General features: G+C 47.2%; 1 long non-coding RNA gene across 3 annotated transcripts; it reads left to right on the forward strand.

The window, feature by feature from the left end:
• The first annotated feature begins 994 nt into the window (after positions 1–994).
• LOC110143680 (uncharacterized) lies at positions 995–15,193 on the forward strand. Of its 3 annotated transcripts, XR_011482151.1 has the most exons (4): positions 995–2,092; positions 3,465–3,766; positions 4,579–4,670; positions 11,957–15,193. It is a non-coding gene; the product is annotated as an uncharacterized lncRNA (long non-coding RNA). The 3 variants fall into 3 exon arrangements; XR_011482150.1 differs by having other exon boundaries at positions 4,579–15,193; XR_011482152.1 differs by lacking the exon at positions 4,579–4,670.
• Positions 15,194–15,898: the final 705 nt, after the last annotated feature.

The following is a 15,898-nucleotide window of genomic DNA, read 5'->3' on the forward strand; positions in this document are numbered from 1 at the left end:
TCTTTTCCAGGGGGTAAGAAAGCTGGGAGCAGTCAGCGGTCATGTCTGCTGTCTCCTGTTGTGCTCTGAAGTAGGGCAGGCTCTTCTTAGCATGAGAACACTGTGAGGCTCAGAGACTTTACATACATTGACCAAGTCACACAGGATTATGGCACTGGGCAGCTCTGGCGCTCAAGTCTCCTGATGCCCAGTTTGGGGGCTTTGGCCCTGGCACTTCTCTCTTAACCGGTCTCTAGACTGGTTTCCGTCTAATTGACAAGTAAGCAGCATTCGTTCTCAGAGGCCAATGGTTACTGTGGGTATTTTCCAAACAGTCGTACTTGCCGATCTGCCCTCCTCGCCTGGCATAAATTGCCAGAGAGTAACCAGAGGTCTGACATGCTCTTGGTCTTCGACAGGCGCTCTTGGTCACCTGCGAGTCTTCCCCGAAAGGGCTGTTTTCTGTATAGATTTCCGTTCTCACAGAGGGCGTATAAAACGCCTGGAAGCCCGACCCCGTGCGTCATTGTGTCCCTAGGGGAGCTGAAGCAGAAACCCGGGGAGGGGGCGATCTTACCCAACAGTAAAGGCAGAGATGAGGCCCCAGAGGAGGCTGTGCTTTGTCCGGCTTGGCAGGGCCGCAGCCTGAGCAGGCACCGGCCTCGCTCGTGCCCTGACGCCCCTGGGGCGAAGCTGGAGGCCCTGGGCGCGCCGGCTGACCAGATGGCCTGAGCTGCAAACCCCAGAGACCCCGGGCGGGGTCTGGCAGCCCCCAGACCCGGGCCAGGGTCTCGCCGCCACAAGGCTCAGCTCAGCCCGAGCGCCCCAAGAGGAGGTGCGGCCCACGGAGGTGGCGTGACTGGGCCGGCCGGCCGGCCCCACCCGGAGCCCAGAGGCGCGGCGCCCGCGGCCCACGCGGGGCGGGCGGGGCGGGGGTCGTCCGCTGGCGTGCCCGCGGGCTTTCACCCGCAGAGCAGCCGTCCGAGGTTCCGGTCTCCGCCTGGGGTCGCCTGAGCACTGCGGCTACCAGGGCTGCTCAGGAGGGCGTGGGGGGAGGGGGAAGCAGCAGCTGCGCCGCGGCTGCTCGCGGCCTGTGCCCAAGGCGGGGTCGGTTTCTAGGCAACGGGGCCGTAGCACGGGTCGCGCCCTCCCTCTTCTGGGTCGGTCTTCCCTCCCCCATTGAAGCTCTGCAGAGTCAGAGCCCCGGGACCCGAGGCGGAGCCCAGGTGTGGCCTGGGGGGCTGGGGCCCGAGGGGCGTGGGAGTGGGTGACCCCAGGGCTGCCCAGCTGCCGGCCGGCGTTTCTCCGACTTCGGTGGGGCTGCGCTGGGGGCTGGGGACCCGAACGGCCCGAGGCAGGGGCGACAAGTCTGTTTCCTCCCGGTCTCCGCCTGCGCCGGCTGAAACGAGTCTTTCCGGTGGGGCTGCCCAGCCGGGTCCGCCCCGCCCAGCCTCCCGGAACCCGCTCGCAGACATGCACGACCCCGCCCGGGCCGAGGGCGAGAGCAGGCGGGTGGGTGGAGCGGCTGGAGAGGCCGGAGAGCCCGGGTCCTGGGTTCCAGCCCGGGCTGCGAGCTCTGGAGCCCCTCTTTCCGATCCGGTGGCTCCCCAAGGGCACCCTGACCGAAGGTTTATGTTGAAGCTTCCTGGTGATTCTGCGAAGCAAGGCTCCAGTCTAACCATATTACTTTACAACTGGGGAAACTGAGGCACACACTGTGCCAAGGCCTCACCTTTAGTTAGCCAACCACGAGGAAGCCAAGGGAAAGCCTACAAGGAGAGACCCCACGAGGGCCAGGATTTTCCCCAGGACCTGAGTCCTGAGGGTTTGGAGTAGAAGAGAGGGGCTAGAGACGGAGGAAGGTCTGGGCACGCTGCCCTGACAGCTTCGCAGGATCACCGCGGCGGTCCCCAGGCTCACGAAATTAATGAGGAAGAGGCCTTTCTTTCCTCAGTCGAGGAGTAGAGATTCCGTTTAACCTCTGCAGACAGTAAGACAACGACCACTCTCCCTCCCAGCCTGGCGCCAGCATGAACCCGAGGGCATGTCAGCAGGAGCCAGGAACTGGAGGCGAAGCATCCTTCATTTCCTCTGCGGCAGTGGAACGAGTGAGGTCTCTGATTGCCAGCCTTGTTTTTTTTCAAAATCGCAGCTTGCTGAGACCGAAAGCGGGGTACCCCGGAGGGTTCTTTTATATGCTCAACCTTGAGTCAGACTTGCAATCAGCATTTGATCAAGAAACTTGGTCAGTTTCTCAAAATGCAGAATCAATCGCCGGTTTTACTTTTTTGCTTGGCATTTCCTTGGGTTAGTCTCAGTTCTGAGGATGAAAGATTATAAACTATTGTCTTAAATTCTATCCTGATTAGCATCTTTCCTCCATCCAGGATTTCCCTGGAGCCAGATATTTGCAGCTTCAGGATTATGACTTTTTTAAAATATAAGTTTGATGAATTTTTATCCATTCCCCAAATTAGAAACTCCATTAATTACAGGAGAAAACATTTTCAAAGAGAAAAGGTAGACCTTTAGAGCAAGCCCAGGAGCAATGCTTCTAAAGAAAATCTCAGGGCAGGCAGGTCCTCAGAACCTAGTGAGATGGTCTTTCTGCAGCTGTCAGGCCCACCGTCTTTCAGTTAGTTCTTGACTAAAAAATAAAGAATAAATGAAGGTTTCCTTGAAGCTCTTCATCCTCCTGCAGAGGATTCTACTTTGAGAGAAAGCATGGTCTTGGTTCAAATTCTTTTAAAATTGGGCTTGGGTGGCCAGATGGTAGATGGGGGGAAATTTCTTTTTGTGAAAGTATTTCCAGCTAATAAACGAAGAAAGAATTATAGACAGAACATCACCATTTTATATTCTTAATGAATGATTGGATCTAGGCCTGATAAGCTATGACTACTGTCTTAAAAAGAGAGAACCCACATGATATGCTAATGAAAAAACCCAGCACCAGCTATGAAATCATTTCGATACTCCTTACAACCCTGCCCTCACACAAATCAAAGCAGCATCTGATCAAGGGTCATCTAGATCAACAACAACACTGTGGGAACATAATCAAAATGATCTACATCTTGTGAAACTATAAATGGCCCAGTTCTTTAATAATAATTGTATGGAAAATATTGCATTTAGATTCTAAATTGAATAAATGAAAGGAAAAATTGACATTCATAGGACACTTGTAAATTTAAACACTACTGGGTATTGGATATTTTTAAAGTATTATTATATTATTTCAGATGGATAATATCATGGTTATATTTTTAAGTATTTACAAACATTTGAAGATTTTCAGTGTATGTTGAAATCTGGAGATGCAGTACAAAAATATAGATGAAATGATATGAAATATGGAATTTATTTCTAAATAATTTTATGTAGAAATAAGAAAAAGTAAGTGATGGAAACAAGGTTGAACATTAGTAATGAGTATATGGTGGTTCATTTTATTATTCTTTTTTTTAATGTTTTGCTTTTAGCAAGGTATTCTCAAACTTGGGAACCAGCCTTGAAGCCTGACAAAATTACCTGGGATGGAGCTCAGGACAACAGGCCTTTGTCTTGCTCTGTGACTGTACATGTCACTTCTCACTTGGCCATTCAACAAAAACTGTGGAGAGCCTACTGTCTGCTTGGGCTTCTAAATCATGGCTCTGACACTTTAGATTAGAAAATAACAAAGAAGGAAGCATGGAAAGCTTTGCAAAAGAACTGACATTTGATATGGATTCTGACAGATGAAAAGGAGTTCCCGGGGTGGCATCAGTTCATCTTCTATAAGGTAAGGTGGTTAGACTAGATCTACATCCATTTAATCCTAATAGATTCTGGGGTTGTAACTTGCCGGTAACCAACTTTTTATTCTCTGTGTGTCCCTCCAGGGAGCTGAGCGACACTCCACACACCGCCCCCCCCTCACTGTGTACTTCCTGTCATCATCCTTTATTTTGTTAGCTGAGACAATCCAAACTTGAGTCCCCCAGTTGCGTTTGAAGGCCAAAGCATCATCATATTAACCAGTCTATAACCTTCTTTGGGAATGGTCTCTTGGACTCCTAGATTTATTTCTGTCTATCTGGTTCCCAAGGCATTTCACTTAGTAACTTTAGCTCTACCAAGACTCAGCCTTGGTCGTAAAGCCCATTTGCTCCTCAAAACATGGGTGCCTGTAGTGAATACTTTCAGCCTTCCCAACTGTTCGCAACCTCCCTCTCTTCCTGTAGGACATGCAGTTTAATATACAGCATGCAGCCTGGCCTTCAGGTTAATTCTTCATGCTGATACTCTGCCAAAACAGGTCAAACTTTGTGCTTTGATGGCCTTTTCACCCATGTCACATGAACCATCTGTTGGGGCAAAGCTTAAAACACTAGTTGTCATTTAGCAAGTAGTTGGCAGTATCACATCTTTACTCCATTATGGAGAATTATTCTCTTTTCATTTTCTTGGTTTTTGTGGATGTTTGTACTTTAAAAGGACAATTTCTGAAACTCTTGGAGAAGTAAGATATGACTGTTTAAATTTGGTTGCTCTGTGTTTGTTGAATGAGTTTGCTTGGGCTATGATGCTGAGTCAAATATGCTGTCTTTTTAGGGACCTGGCAGCATCTAGCAGTGTGATCCAGAGCCTGGTGGAGGGCTGGGAATGCTAGCAGCTCCTCTAATTTTTACTGCTGTAAACCAAAGGTATACTTCACTGTGGGAAAATATTGGGAAATTAGCTATGATATATTGTATGTTTCCAGTGACTGCTCAAAAGCTTCTTATACTAATTTAATTAGAATAATTTACCTTAATAGGAAACTATAATTTTCTACTTTTTCCAATCGGTTGAACCAATTTGTATTTTTTTTACCCACCCAGATGGAATTTATTACACCAAAGCTAATAACCTAAGCCTTAATTTTTGTGCTAGCCATCATTATAAGTGAGGAATTATGCTATAAGAATAGTTGAGACCTCTGCTTCTGGCTCTGGAACACCAGGCTAGATCAAACTAAACTTCCTACCTCAAACAAGTAAAACAGCTGGATAATTTAACGAATATATCTGATAGTGAGAACCTGACAGGGCAAGATCCTGGAGAGAATGGAAACACAGGAAGGTGAGCCTGACATTTGACATTTGTCTTAGCTTGGGCTGCTATAAAATTTTCCGGAGTCTGGGTGGTTTAAACAATAGACATTTCTTTCTCACAGTTATAGAGGCTGAAAGTCCAAGATCAAGGTGTCAGCAGATTTGGTTGTTGGGGAAGGCTGCCTGGCAGATTGCCACCTTCTCTCTGTGTCTGTCTTCACATGGCAGAGAGGACACTCTGCTGTCTCTCCATCATTCTACAAGAGCACTAATCCCATCGCAGAGGCTACACCCTACCCCTGACCCGACCTAAACCTGATTACCTTCCCAAGGTTTCACTTCCTTATATGAGCACTTTGAGAGGCAGGGCTTCAATATATGGATGGGGGAGGCACAAATATTCAGGACATAACAGCACTGTTATTCATTCCCCTTACGGCATCTCTAAAAACAGTAATTTCAATGCTAAGAAGTTGAGAAAAGCTTTGGCAATCTCACAGAGACCCTGGTAACATCCTGGGCTTTTGGTTAGGATCTCTGAAAGGTCTCTTCCTGGTGGCTCAGACAATAAAGTGTCTGCCTACAATGCAGGAGACCCAGGTTCAATCCCTGGGTCAGGAAGATCTCCTGGAGAAGGAAATGGCAACCCACTCCAGTACTCTTGCCTGGAAAATCCCATGGATGGTGGAACCAGTAGGCTATAGTCCATGGGGTCACAGAGAGTCGGACACAACTGAGTGACTTCACTTCACTCTGAAAGGTTACACCAATAGGAAAGGCAAATCAAAAAAGGACCAACTCAACTCTCACAAAGGTTCAGTTTTGACTCAAATGAGATTAAGATGGTCGGCCTCTATACTAACTGCATTACAAAAGCAAAAGAAAATCTCTGGAGAAAGCATTACCTACAATACTACATTTGTTCTACAACCTTTTGTATACAACACGTTTCAGCTGATCAAAATTTACTAGGCATACTAGGAGATAAGACCAAGTCACCTTTAACCAAGAGAAGAAGTAGATAATATGAACTGATTCACAGAAATCCAGTTATTGGAGTTATCAGATATAGACACATATTGATAGAATAACCCCTGATCAATACATTTCAGGAGATAAAGACAAAATAGAAAATTCCAACAGGTAATAGAAATATATATATATGTATATTAAGAATCTATGGAAATTTTACAACTGAGAGAATGTAATTAAAAATAAGAACATATTAGATGAATTCAAAGTAGATTAGATGGATGAAGAGAGGTGAACTGGAAGATAGAAAATAATCTGAAATGAATCACCAAGAGATAAAAGAATGGAAAATACAAAAAGAGTTTATCATATTTTGGACATAGTAAAAGGTTTTAGCAAAATTGTAACTGAAGTCCCAGAAAATGACAGGGAGAGAGAGAACTGAATGGAGCAATTTTTGAATAGATAATAGGCGGAAATTTTACAAAGTTGATGAAATACATAAATCCATAGATTCAAGAATCTGTTTAGAGCCCTGTGAGTTAGTAAAAGTCACTTAGTCACTTCCAACTCTTTGTGACCCCATGGACTATTGTCCATTGAATTCTCCAGACCAGAATACTGCAGGGGATCTTCCCAACCCAGGATTGAACCCAGGTCTCCCACATTGCAGGCAGACTCTTTACTAGCTGAGCCACAAGGGAAGCCCAAGAATCCTGGAGTGGGTACCCTAACCTCTCCAGCACATCTTCCCAACCCAGGAATCAAACTGGAGTCTCCTGCATTGCAGGCGGATTCTTCACCAGCTGAGCTACCAGGGAAGCCTTTAGAGCCCTAATCAGTGTAAATTAAAAAAAAAAAAATCACATCTAGACACATCCGAGTCAAACTACCAAAAATCAAAGAACAACACACTATGCAAACAAGGACTAAAGAGATTGTTGAGAGGCAGAAAGATAAATATTTCTGTGACCTCACAAATTTGGCACTGTCAATAATAATTCATGGAAAGTGTTTTTTTCTGATTCTTATTGGATCAAATTGATTGTTTTCATGTCTTTAAAGCTAGCATTTTCTTAAAGAAGGCTCACACTCTGTTTTACCCACATGCCACCCATCCTCTTAAGAGTCTGAAAGCCTGAAAACCATGCCATTGGGTCTGGTAATCTGCATGTCTATAGTGTATAAACACTCACAGCTCTCTTTCTGTTCACCCCAAGTTTGCTGAGCTTTGCCAAAGGTCAGGTTCAGTGTTAGGCAGTGCCTGTCCTAGTGGAGCTCAAAACTTGAGAGAGAGAGAGAGGGAGAGAGAGAGGCAGGCATAGGTGGGACCCCCACATCTCTGAGTGTGCACTGTAGTTAAGACACAGGAGCCCAATGAGAGAAGGACTCATTCTTTCTGCAGAGTTCCTTTCTCAAATATTCATTGAGCACCTACTATGTGCCAGACTCGTTAACATATTTTTTTCCCCTTGTCTTGTTTTTTTCTGAACTAAGACCCATAGTCTTTCAAAAAAAAAAAAACAAACTATGACTTTTTTTTTTTTGGCTGTGCCATGTGACATGCAGGATTGAACCTATGCTGGGATTGAACCTGTGCCCCTGCTTTGAAAGCACAAAGCCCTAGCCCCTGGATGGACATCATTTTTTTTTTTTTAAGGGGAAGATTTTTCTCCCCAGTGAGTTTTGTGAAATATCTGTAAAATTAACAGCAAACAGGTAAAGACAAGAGGCCAAGGTAGGGAAAAAGGGAAGAGGAAGGAAAATAACCCTTATAGAACCTCCATTGTTTATTCTCTCATTGATCCCCATAATAACCAAATGTGGGAGGTGTGGATACACTTTATAGGTTGGAAATTCAGGCACAGAGAGGTTAAGTAACTTGTCCCAAGGCTACAGCTTACAATTTGAGTAGCTGGTCTGTAGACGCCAAGCCTTTTGACTCTTGGTTCAGTGTTCTTCCTATACCAGGCAACTGAGTAGTAGGTGTCCTGGAGACCTTCTTTTTCACTCATGGATTCCCTGGGCTTCTGGGTGGTATTTGTGAAGCAATGTGAGGAGTCTGAGGGAACACATTTCATCCTCCTTGTCTGCTCTGCTGATGGGTTGAAATGTCCAGAAGTCCCAGATGGGGTTGGAGGCTGGTGCCTCTTCCACCCACTGCTCACCCCATTGGCCTTCCTGTCTTTGGGACTTAGCATCAGCATATCATCTTCTGATAGGTAGTGAGATAGAGCAATTGAAGATTAGTGAAGGCCTTTGTCTTTGTGAATGATCCTCTCATCATCAGGGTCCTAGCATTTTCTTGACAGTTTCTAGAGGGTCCTTTACTCATTTAGAACTAGCATCTGCATAGTGCTGGCATCTGCATCTGGCTCTGGTGCAAGGTGTTCACCTAGTCCTTTTGGTCAACAGTGTAGCTTCAAAACCAGACCGGAGAAAAATGAAGAAAAGACCATTCATAGGTGTCATAGTCTTCTCAGGCTGCCTTAATAAAGTACCATAGACTGGATGGCTTAAACAGTAGAAATTGATTTTTCTCAAAATTTTGGAGGGTGGAAGTCTGAGATCAAGATGCCGGTATGGACAGATTCTGAGCTCTCTTTCTGGTTTGCAGAGGACTGCCTTCTTATTGTGTCCTCACATGGCAGAAAGAGTGAACTCACTGGTATTGTAATAAGACCACTAATCCCATCATGGGAGCCCCACCCTCATGATGTCATCTAACCTCATTACCTCTCAAAGCCTCCATCTCTGAGTACTATAGCATCAGAGGTTAGAGCTTCAACGTATAAATTTCTGCGTGCATACTAAGTCACTTCAGTTGTGCCTGACTCTGTATGACCCCATGGGCTGTAGCCCACCAGACTCCTCTGTCCATGGGATTCTCCAGGCAAGAATACTGGAGTGGGTTGCCATGTGTAATTTGGAGGGGACACAATTCAGTCCATAGACATTGGTTTTTCCTTCAGGCAAATGTCTTTATCTCTTACCAGTGTAATGGCATATTATGATTCCAAAGGGGAAGCAAGTAAGAGCCACCGCCCTGATGTTTGCTCTTTAACATTTGTCTTTTCAGGGGTCCCTTTGGCAGTTTCATAGTCAGGTTTCAGGAGAGGCCATTCTCCCATACTGAGAAAAAAGACCCCAAGGAGGCTATATGCAGGTTCTCTGAGTGAGTTTTGGCAGGGGGTGGGTGGGAACCAGATGTCCCAGGTGGTATTGAGCATGTGTCTAGACACCTGGAAACCTAAGGGAGGTGACTGCTGTTCGTTAAGTGGCCTTTATATATTTTATAGCTTTCTCACTTAGCTTGTTTTAAATCTCCGAAGTTTGAACCTTGTAGGTTCAGCTGCTGAAAACAAAGATGCTATAGAGGCTGTTGCCCCGTTTTTCTTTGGATGGTCTGTCTCTGTGCCCCAAACTCACTCCCACTGGTCCTCAGGAGAATCTAGTTTCTAGATCTTTCTTTTGGGGACCTAGTCCCCTTGTCTCTGGTAGGACCTCACGCTGTGTGCTCTAGGGTTCCGAGTGGAGGTTCTAATGCCCAGGCCAGCCCTCTCTCAGGTGCTAAGCTTGCTCCACAAGTCTGAATGGGGGTGTCCAAGCCTCAGTGCTCCTAATAGGCTGAGGACTGCTGCTGCTTGGCCTATGACAGCTTCTGACCAGCCGGGACCTAAACTTTTCCCTTGACTGGACTCTAGTCTCAGCTTCTGATTGGTGACACCCTCTCCCGGTTTCCTGGTGCCCTTGAACCACTGCCGACCCTTCATGGCTTCCCTGGTGACACTTCTGCACACACACCCCTGTCCCTATAATGTGAGCAACTGTCCTGGGTCTTCCTGGGCTTGTTCCGTCCTCGCCCTCTGACCATACCTGCCAAGTGGCTTGTCGGGAGGCTGGTGACACCTCCAGGGAGGGCAGCCTGGGGGCAGGGGGAGGGGACTTCAGCAAAGCTGATGGGTCTGGATTGCTCTGCTGTGACCTAGAAACAGGGTTTTGCAGAATCGCCCCGTACTGCGTGCTCTCCAAACCCCTGCAAGTTTGGCAGTGGGAGGACGGATTCCTGCACAGCTTAGTAACAAAACCCAGCACTTCCCATTTTGATTGCTCAGGGTTGACAAAATGGCAACAAAGCGACTGGATCAGGCTGGCCCATGTCAGGAGGTACTCTGAGGCAAGAACAAGGACTTCACGTCTGCTCGCTTGTTTAGCTCTCACAACCACCCCTGGGGGATGTAGTTTCTCTGAAAACACAAGACTCAGAGAAGTTAGGTGCCACGGCCACACAGCACATCTATGACAGGGTATGATTTTAAACCATACCCACCGAGGCCAAGGCTCACAAGGCGCTATGCTGCAACGAGCGCCTTCTGTTGCTCCACACACAGAGCAGCCTCAGGACAGGGGTGGGGAACTGATATTTCCAAAGATATTTAGTCTCTTCTTCTTTGAAAAAGCACATCACTGTGCAAGCCTTCAAATATGACTGTGCCTCACAACTTGGTAGACAGACCTGGGTAAATGCAGAGTGTGCAGGACAAAGGGCCGCAGCAGGAGTGCCCTGGTGGCCTTATAAACCAGCTGGGAGGCGCTGGTCTCACCCTGCCCCATGCCTGCAGCTGCCCCGAGCTCCTCTCGAGGGCAAGACTGCCTTGACGCTCGTCGGGGCTGTGCCCACGCACAGCTCTGGGTAAACCTTTGCCTTCACACAAGTGACCGTGTGTCCCAAGGGATACATTTATGCTAAATAGCACCTTCTGAGATCCTGCTCCCTCCCGAAGGGATGATACCCAGTTTCAGACAATCCGGAGGAGGGCCTCCTGGCCAGGCCCTTACTGGGACAGAGTAGAAATCTCCACTCTGCCGCTACTGGACCCAACTTGCCCCTCCCTCCCTCGACTGCCCCAAAGCTCTTTTCTGCAGAGAGGGCCCCACATCCCAAGCCCTCTGACCGCTGGCAGCCACATCTAACCAGCCACCACTCCCAGCTTCCTAGTCACCCCCACACTGGGAGTCGGGCCAGGCTCGCAGGCAGCGTCTGGCCTGACGAGGTGGTGGCCGGGGGTGGTGGCTGTGGCTGATTGAAGTCCCCATTTCCCTCCTACAAAGGCAGCATAATTAATCAGGCAGTAATGAATTCAGGTACCCCCGGCTTGTCACCTCAAGAGATAGGCTCTCTGAGAGTGCTGGAATTCACAAGAGGCAATCAGGTCACCATTATGATTTTTTAGTATTAAATGTTAAGAGGAAGATGTATCGGAATTTGACCAAAATTTTGTCTGTTTACCTTCGAGAACCCCTCGCCCATTTTCTTTCTTATTTATAGTTTACTTTTGGTCATTCTGGGTCTTTGTTGTTGTGTGTAGGCTTTCTCTAGTTGTGGTGAGTGGGAGCTACTCTTCTTCATTGCAGTACACGGACTTCTCATTGTGGGGGCTTCTCTTGTTGCGGAGCATGGACTCTAGGCTCGAGGGCTTCAGAAGTTGTGGTGCACTGGATTCGTTGCCCCACAGTATGTGGGATCTTAGTTCCCAGACCAGGGATCAAACCTGTTTCCTCAGCATTGGAAGGCAGATTCTTAACCACTGGACCATCCAGGAAGTCCCCTGTCTCATTTTCTTTCTCTCTTTCTTTGGCTCACAGGGCTGGGGCACTTGGGGTGGGTAGTACTCTGACTGACTCTGATCCTCCACCCGAGGTTTTTTCAGTTCAAGGATGACTGTCCCCTTGTGTCCCTGTTATTCAGCATCCTCTCATGTGAGGCCTTGGGAAAGGGGAGGTGGGTGTTCCCCTCACCGAGAATTCAGGCTCTTCAGTGCTCTGCCACCAGGGCTCTGGAGATGGACCAGGTAGGCAGAGGTGTTGGGAGGGCTGTGGGATGCTGTAACTGGGGCCTGATTGCACTGACCTGTACTCTTCAGCTTCCAGGAGCAGCCAGCCCAGGAGCACAGCGGGGCTATCAGCAAAGCAGGGATGCTGATCCAAGTTCAACTCCCAGTCTTCCCAGGGCCACACTGGGTGGTTTGGAGAAAACTGCAGAACTTGGAATTGGCATCCGTCACTGCAGTGGGATGAAACAAAGTGGCAATCATGGGCCACCTTGCATATGGCTCGCACACAGTGGGCCCTCAGCTGGTGAGGGCTTCTGCAGGTGGGGTCCATGGAGCTCAGGCTTTGGGCTGAGGCAGGCCCAGGACTAGCCCATTAGAGGCTGCTCAGCTCCACATGGAAACTCCAGCTGGCTGTGGGGCCCGAGGTGTAGTGTGTGCCAGAGTCCCCTGACTTTAAGTGGCTTCTGGTCAGTGCCAGCGCATGTCACTATCAGCTTCAGGACCAGTGGTCCCCCAATGCCATGAGAATACTGTGAAAGCTTCCCAGAAGAGGTGCTGTTTGATCCCCTTTAAAGGAATACATCAGAGCCCTACAGGGTGGCCCAAAGCTGCTGTGTCCCCATAGAGAGTGGATGAGTAGCTTGAAATTCCCTGTGTTCCAAGTACCTGCTGTGTGCTCAATCAGGAAAGCAAGTGATAAGGCGAAAAGACAAGCTGCTCAGTTTTTAAAAATGGGCAAAGAATATGAATAGGTAGATCACAAAAACAGGTATGGAAAATGGCTCGGAAATTGATTTTAGAAAAGAATGCTCAACCCTGCCAAATCTTAAGGGAAATGCAACTTAAATGAGGTAGTGGAATATTACTCTGCCAGAAAAAAAAGAATGAAATAGGGCTTTCCTGGTGGCTCAGTGGTAAAGAATCTGTCTGCCAATGCAGGAGATATGAGTTTGACCCCTAATCTGGGAAGATGAAACATGCCAAGAAGCAACCAAGCCCCATGAGCCACAGCTATTGAATCGGTGCTCTAGAGTCTGGGAGCCACAACTACTGAACCCGTGCGCCTCAACTACTAAAGCCCACGCACCCTAGAGCCCGCACTCAGCAGCAGGAGAAGCCAAAACTACTGAACCCGTGTGCCTCAACTACTAAAGCCCACGCACCCTAGAGCCCAGACTCAGCAGCAGGAGAAGCACTGCCATGAGAAGCCCGCGCACCACCACTACAGAAAAGCCCTCATAGCAACGGAGACCTGGCACAGCCAGAAGTGAATAAATAGAATTATTTTTTAAATAAAATGAAGTAACGCTTTCTGCAGCAATGTGGGTGGGTTATCATAGTAGGTGAAGTAAGCTAGACAGAGAAAGACAAATATCATATGATATCATTTATATGTGGAATCTAAAGAAATGATACAAACGAACTTATTTACAAAACAGGAACAGCCTCACAGACTTGGAAAACAAACTTATGGTTATCAAAGGGGCAAGATGGGCGGGGGGAGGAATAAATGAGGAATTTGGGATTAACATAACTACGATGTGTAAAATAGATAATCAACCAGGACCTACTATCTAGAACAGGGAACTATACTCAATATTCTGTACTAACCTATATGAAAGAATATTGAAATCTGAATGAGAATGAATATATGTATAAATGAATCACTTTGCTGGGCACCTGAAACTAACACAACATTGTAAATCAGCTGTTGTTTTTTAGTCACTCGCTTGTGTCCGACTCTCCTTCGGCCCCAGGGACTGTAGCCCGCCAGGCTCCTCTGTCCATGGAGTTTTCCAGGCAAGAATACTGGGGTGGTTGCCATTCCCTTCTCCAGGGAATCTTCCCAACCCAGGGATCAAACCTCAGTCTCCTGCATTGCAGGCAGATCCTTTACTGCTGAGCCACCGGGGAAGTCCAAAACAACTGCACTCTAACAAAAAATTAAATTTGAAAAATGAGGTAGCATTTCTCACTCGTCAAACGGATAAAAATTTACAAGTCTGATAGTATCATGTACTAGTGAGAATGTCAGGATAGTGCTCTCAGATCTACCTATTGGTACAACTGGTTCGGAGGGCCTAGCCGTGTCCTTTAGAACTAGAAATGTGTCTACCCTGGAACCCAGAAATTTCCCTTCTGCTTTACCTGCCCCCAAGAAACATGTATATGTACACAGAGAGAAATGATCACACCAGTCTTTGTAATAGTAGAAACTCAAATGCCCATCAGTATTGGAATGCCTAAGTAGATTAAGGCATCTTCACAGTGTAGAGTTTTATATAGCAATTTAAAAAAATTGAGTTGAACCTATATATATGCAAATAGATCTCTAAGATGTATTATTGAGTAAAAAAAAAAAATCTGCAGAACAATATATGTATTTTTCATGTAAAAAAACTTCATCAATAACAACAAATACTGCATAGTTTTAATGGAGTCCTACGTGTGTTGCAAAAGCACAGAACAAAAATCAGAAAGAACATGTACACTCAGTGGCTACCTTTTAGAAGGTTGAGGGGTAACCATGGATTATAAGAGTTTGGCAAGGGTAGAATGGCTTGAGTTTTCTCTACAATGCTATAGGTTTTGGGGAGACAATTGGGTTATTGTGCCTTATGTAGAATATAGATTAATTTTGAAAAGAGTATGCTAGGGGAAACAGACTGCATCTAGGGACAGTTGGCAGAATACAACATGAAAAGCTGAGAGAATGGCTGAGAAGGAATGGGAGTGAGCGTACTGTGTGCAGAAGCCCTGTGGGGCTTGCCGAGGGGAGGAAAGGGAAGAGCAGAGTGAGAAAGTCAGGGAGCCTGGACACGCAGAAGGAACCTCCAGGGAGGGAGGGTGAAGAGCCAGGCTTCTGATTGCTTTGTCCTTGACTGGAGAGGGAGCCTGACACAGATGCACTTCCTGATGCTGAAGTTTCCAGCTGTGACAGCTAAGGTTCCTCCCCACACCCCTCCCATCCTCCTTTCAAGCTGGAAATCTGTTTCTCTTGCTGGCTTAGAGGAGAACTCTTGATTAGTTTTGCAGAAGGACCCTGAATTACAACTCAGTACTCTGGAACTTCCCTGGTGGTCTAGTGGTTAAGAATCTGCCTGCCAGTGCAGAGAGCATGAGTTTGATACCTGGTCTGGGAAGAGTCCACATGCCACGGAGCAACTAAGCCCATGTGCCACAACTGCTGAGGCCCGCATGCCTAGACACTGCTCTGCAACAGGAGAAGACACTGCAATGAGAAGCCCCCACTCGCTGCAGGTAGAGAAAGTCCATGCGCAGCAACAAAGACCCAGTGCAGCCAAAAATAAATAAAATTTTTTAAAAGTCAGTACTCCTGGGACTTTGCTGGTGGTCCAGTGGTTATGAATGTGCCTTGCAATGCAGGGAACACAGGTTCGATCCCTGGCCGGGGAACTAAGATCCCACATGCTGTGTAGCAACTAAGCCCCCACACTGGAGCCTACGAGTCACAACTAGAAAGCCCGCATGCCTGCAACTACTGAGCCCACCCACCACAACTAAAGAGAGTCCATGCGCTGCAAGGAAAGATCCTGTATGATGCAAGAAGATCTCATGTGCTGCGACTAAGACTGATGCAGCGAAATAAAAGTAAATAAATTTAAAAATCAGTACTGCTGCTGACCCCTCTGAGAACATCATCCACAGGAATGGACGCTGACCCTGGACATACCTTTGCTGTAAAGGACTGCCCAACACGTCTATAAACCTGCTTCTGCCCATGTCTGTGTGGATGGGGAACCTGCTTCTCCTGGGTCATGCTCAGGGGTCCTTAGGTTTACACTGTGGGGGTGGTGTGGGAGCTTCAATTGCAGCCAACTGGGCAACCTTCTGCTCTGGGCTCAGCATCCTGGCACAGAGCTAAGCCAGAAAAATGTGCAAAAAAGAGTAAAACTTATCTCCAAAGCTCCATAGTATGGGGGCCTTGGAGTCCAATCTGAATTCATATGCCAGCTCATTCCCACGGCTGGTACGTGTAACTTTGTGCAACCTCAGATACACCAGCAGCCT

The sequence above is a fragment of the Odocoileus virginianus genome, chromosome 20 (genome assembly GCF_023699985.2).
Source record: "Odocoileus virginianus isolate 20LAN1187 ecotype Illinois chromosome 20, Ovbor_1.2, whole genome shotgun sequence".
Lineage (NCBI taxonomy): Eukaryota > Metazoa > Chordata > Mammalia > Artiodactyla > Cervidae > Odocoileus > Odocoileus virginianus.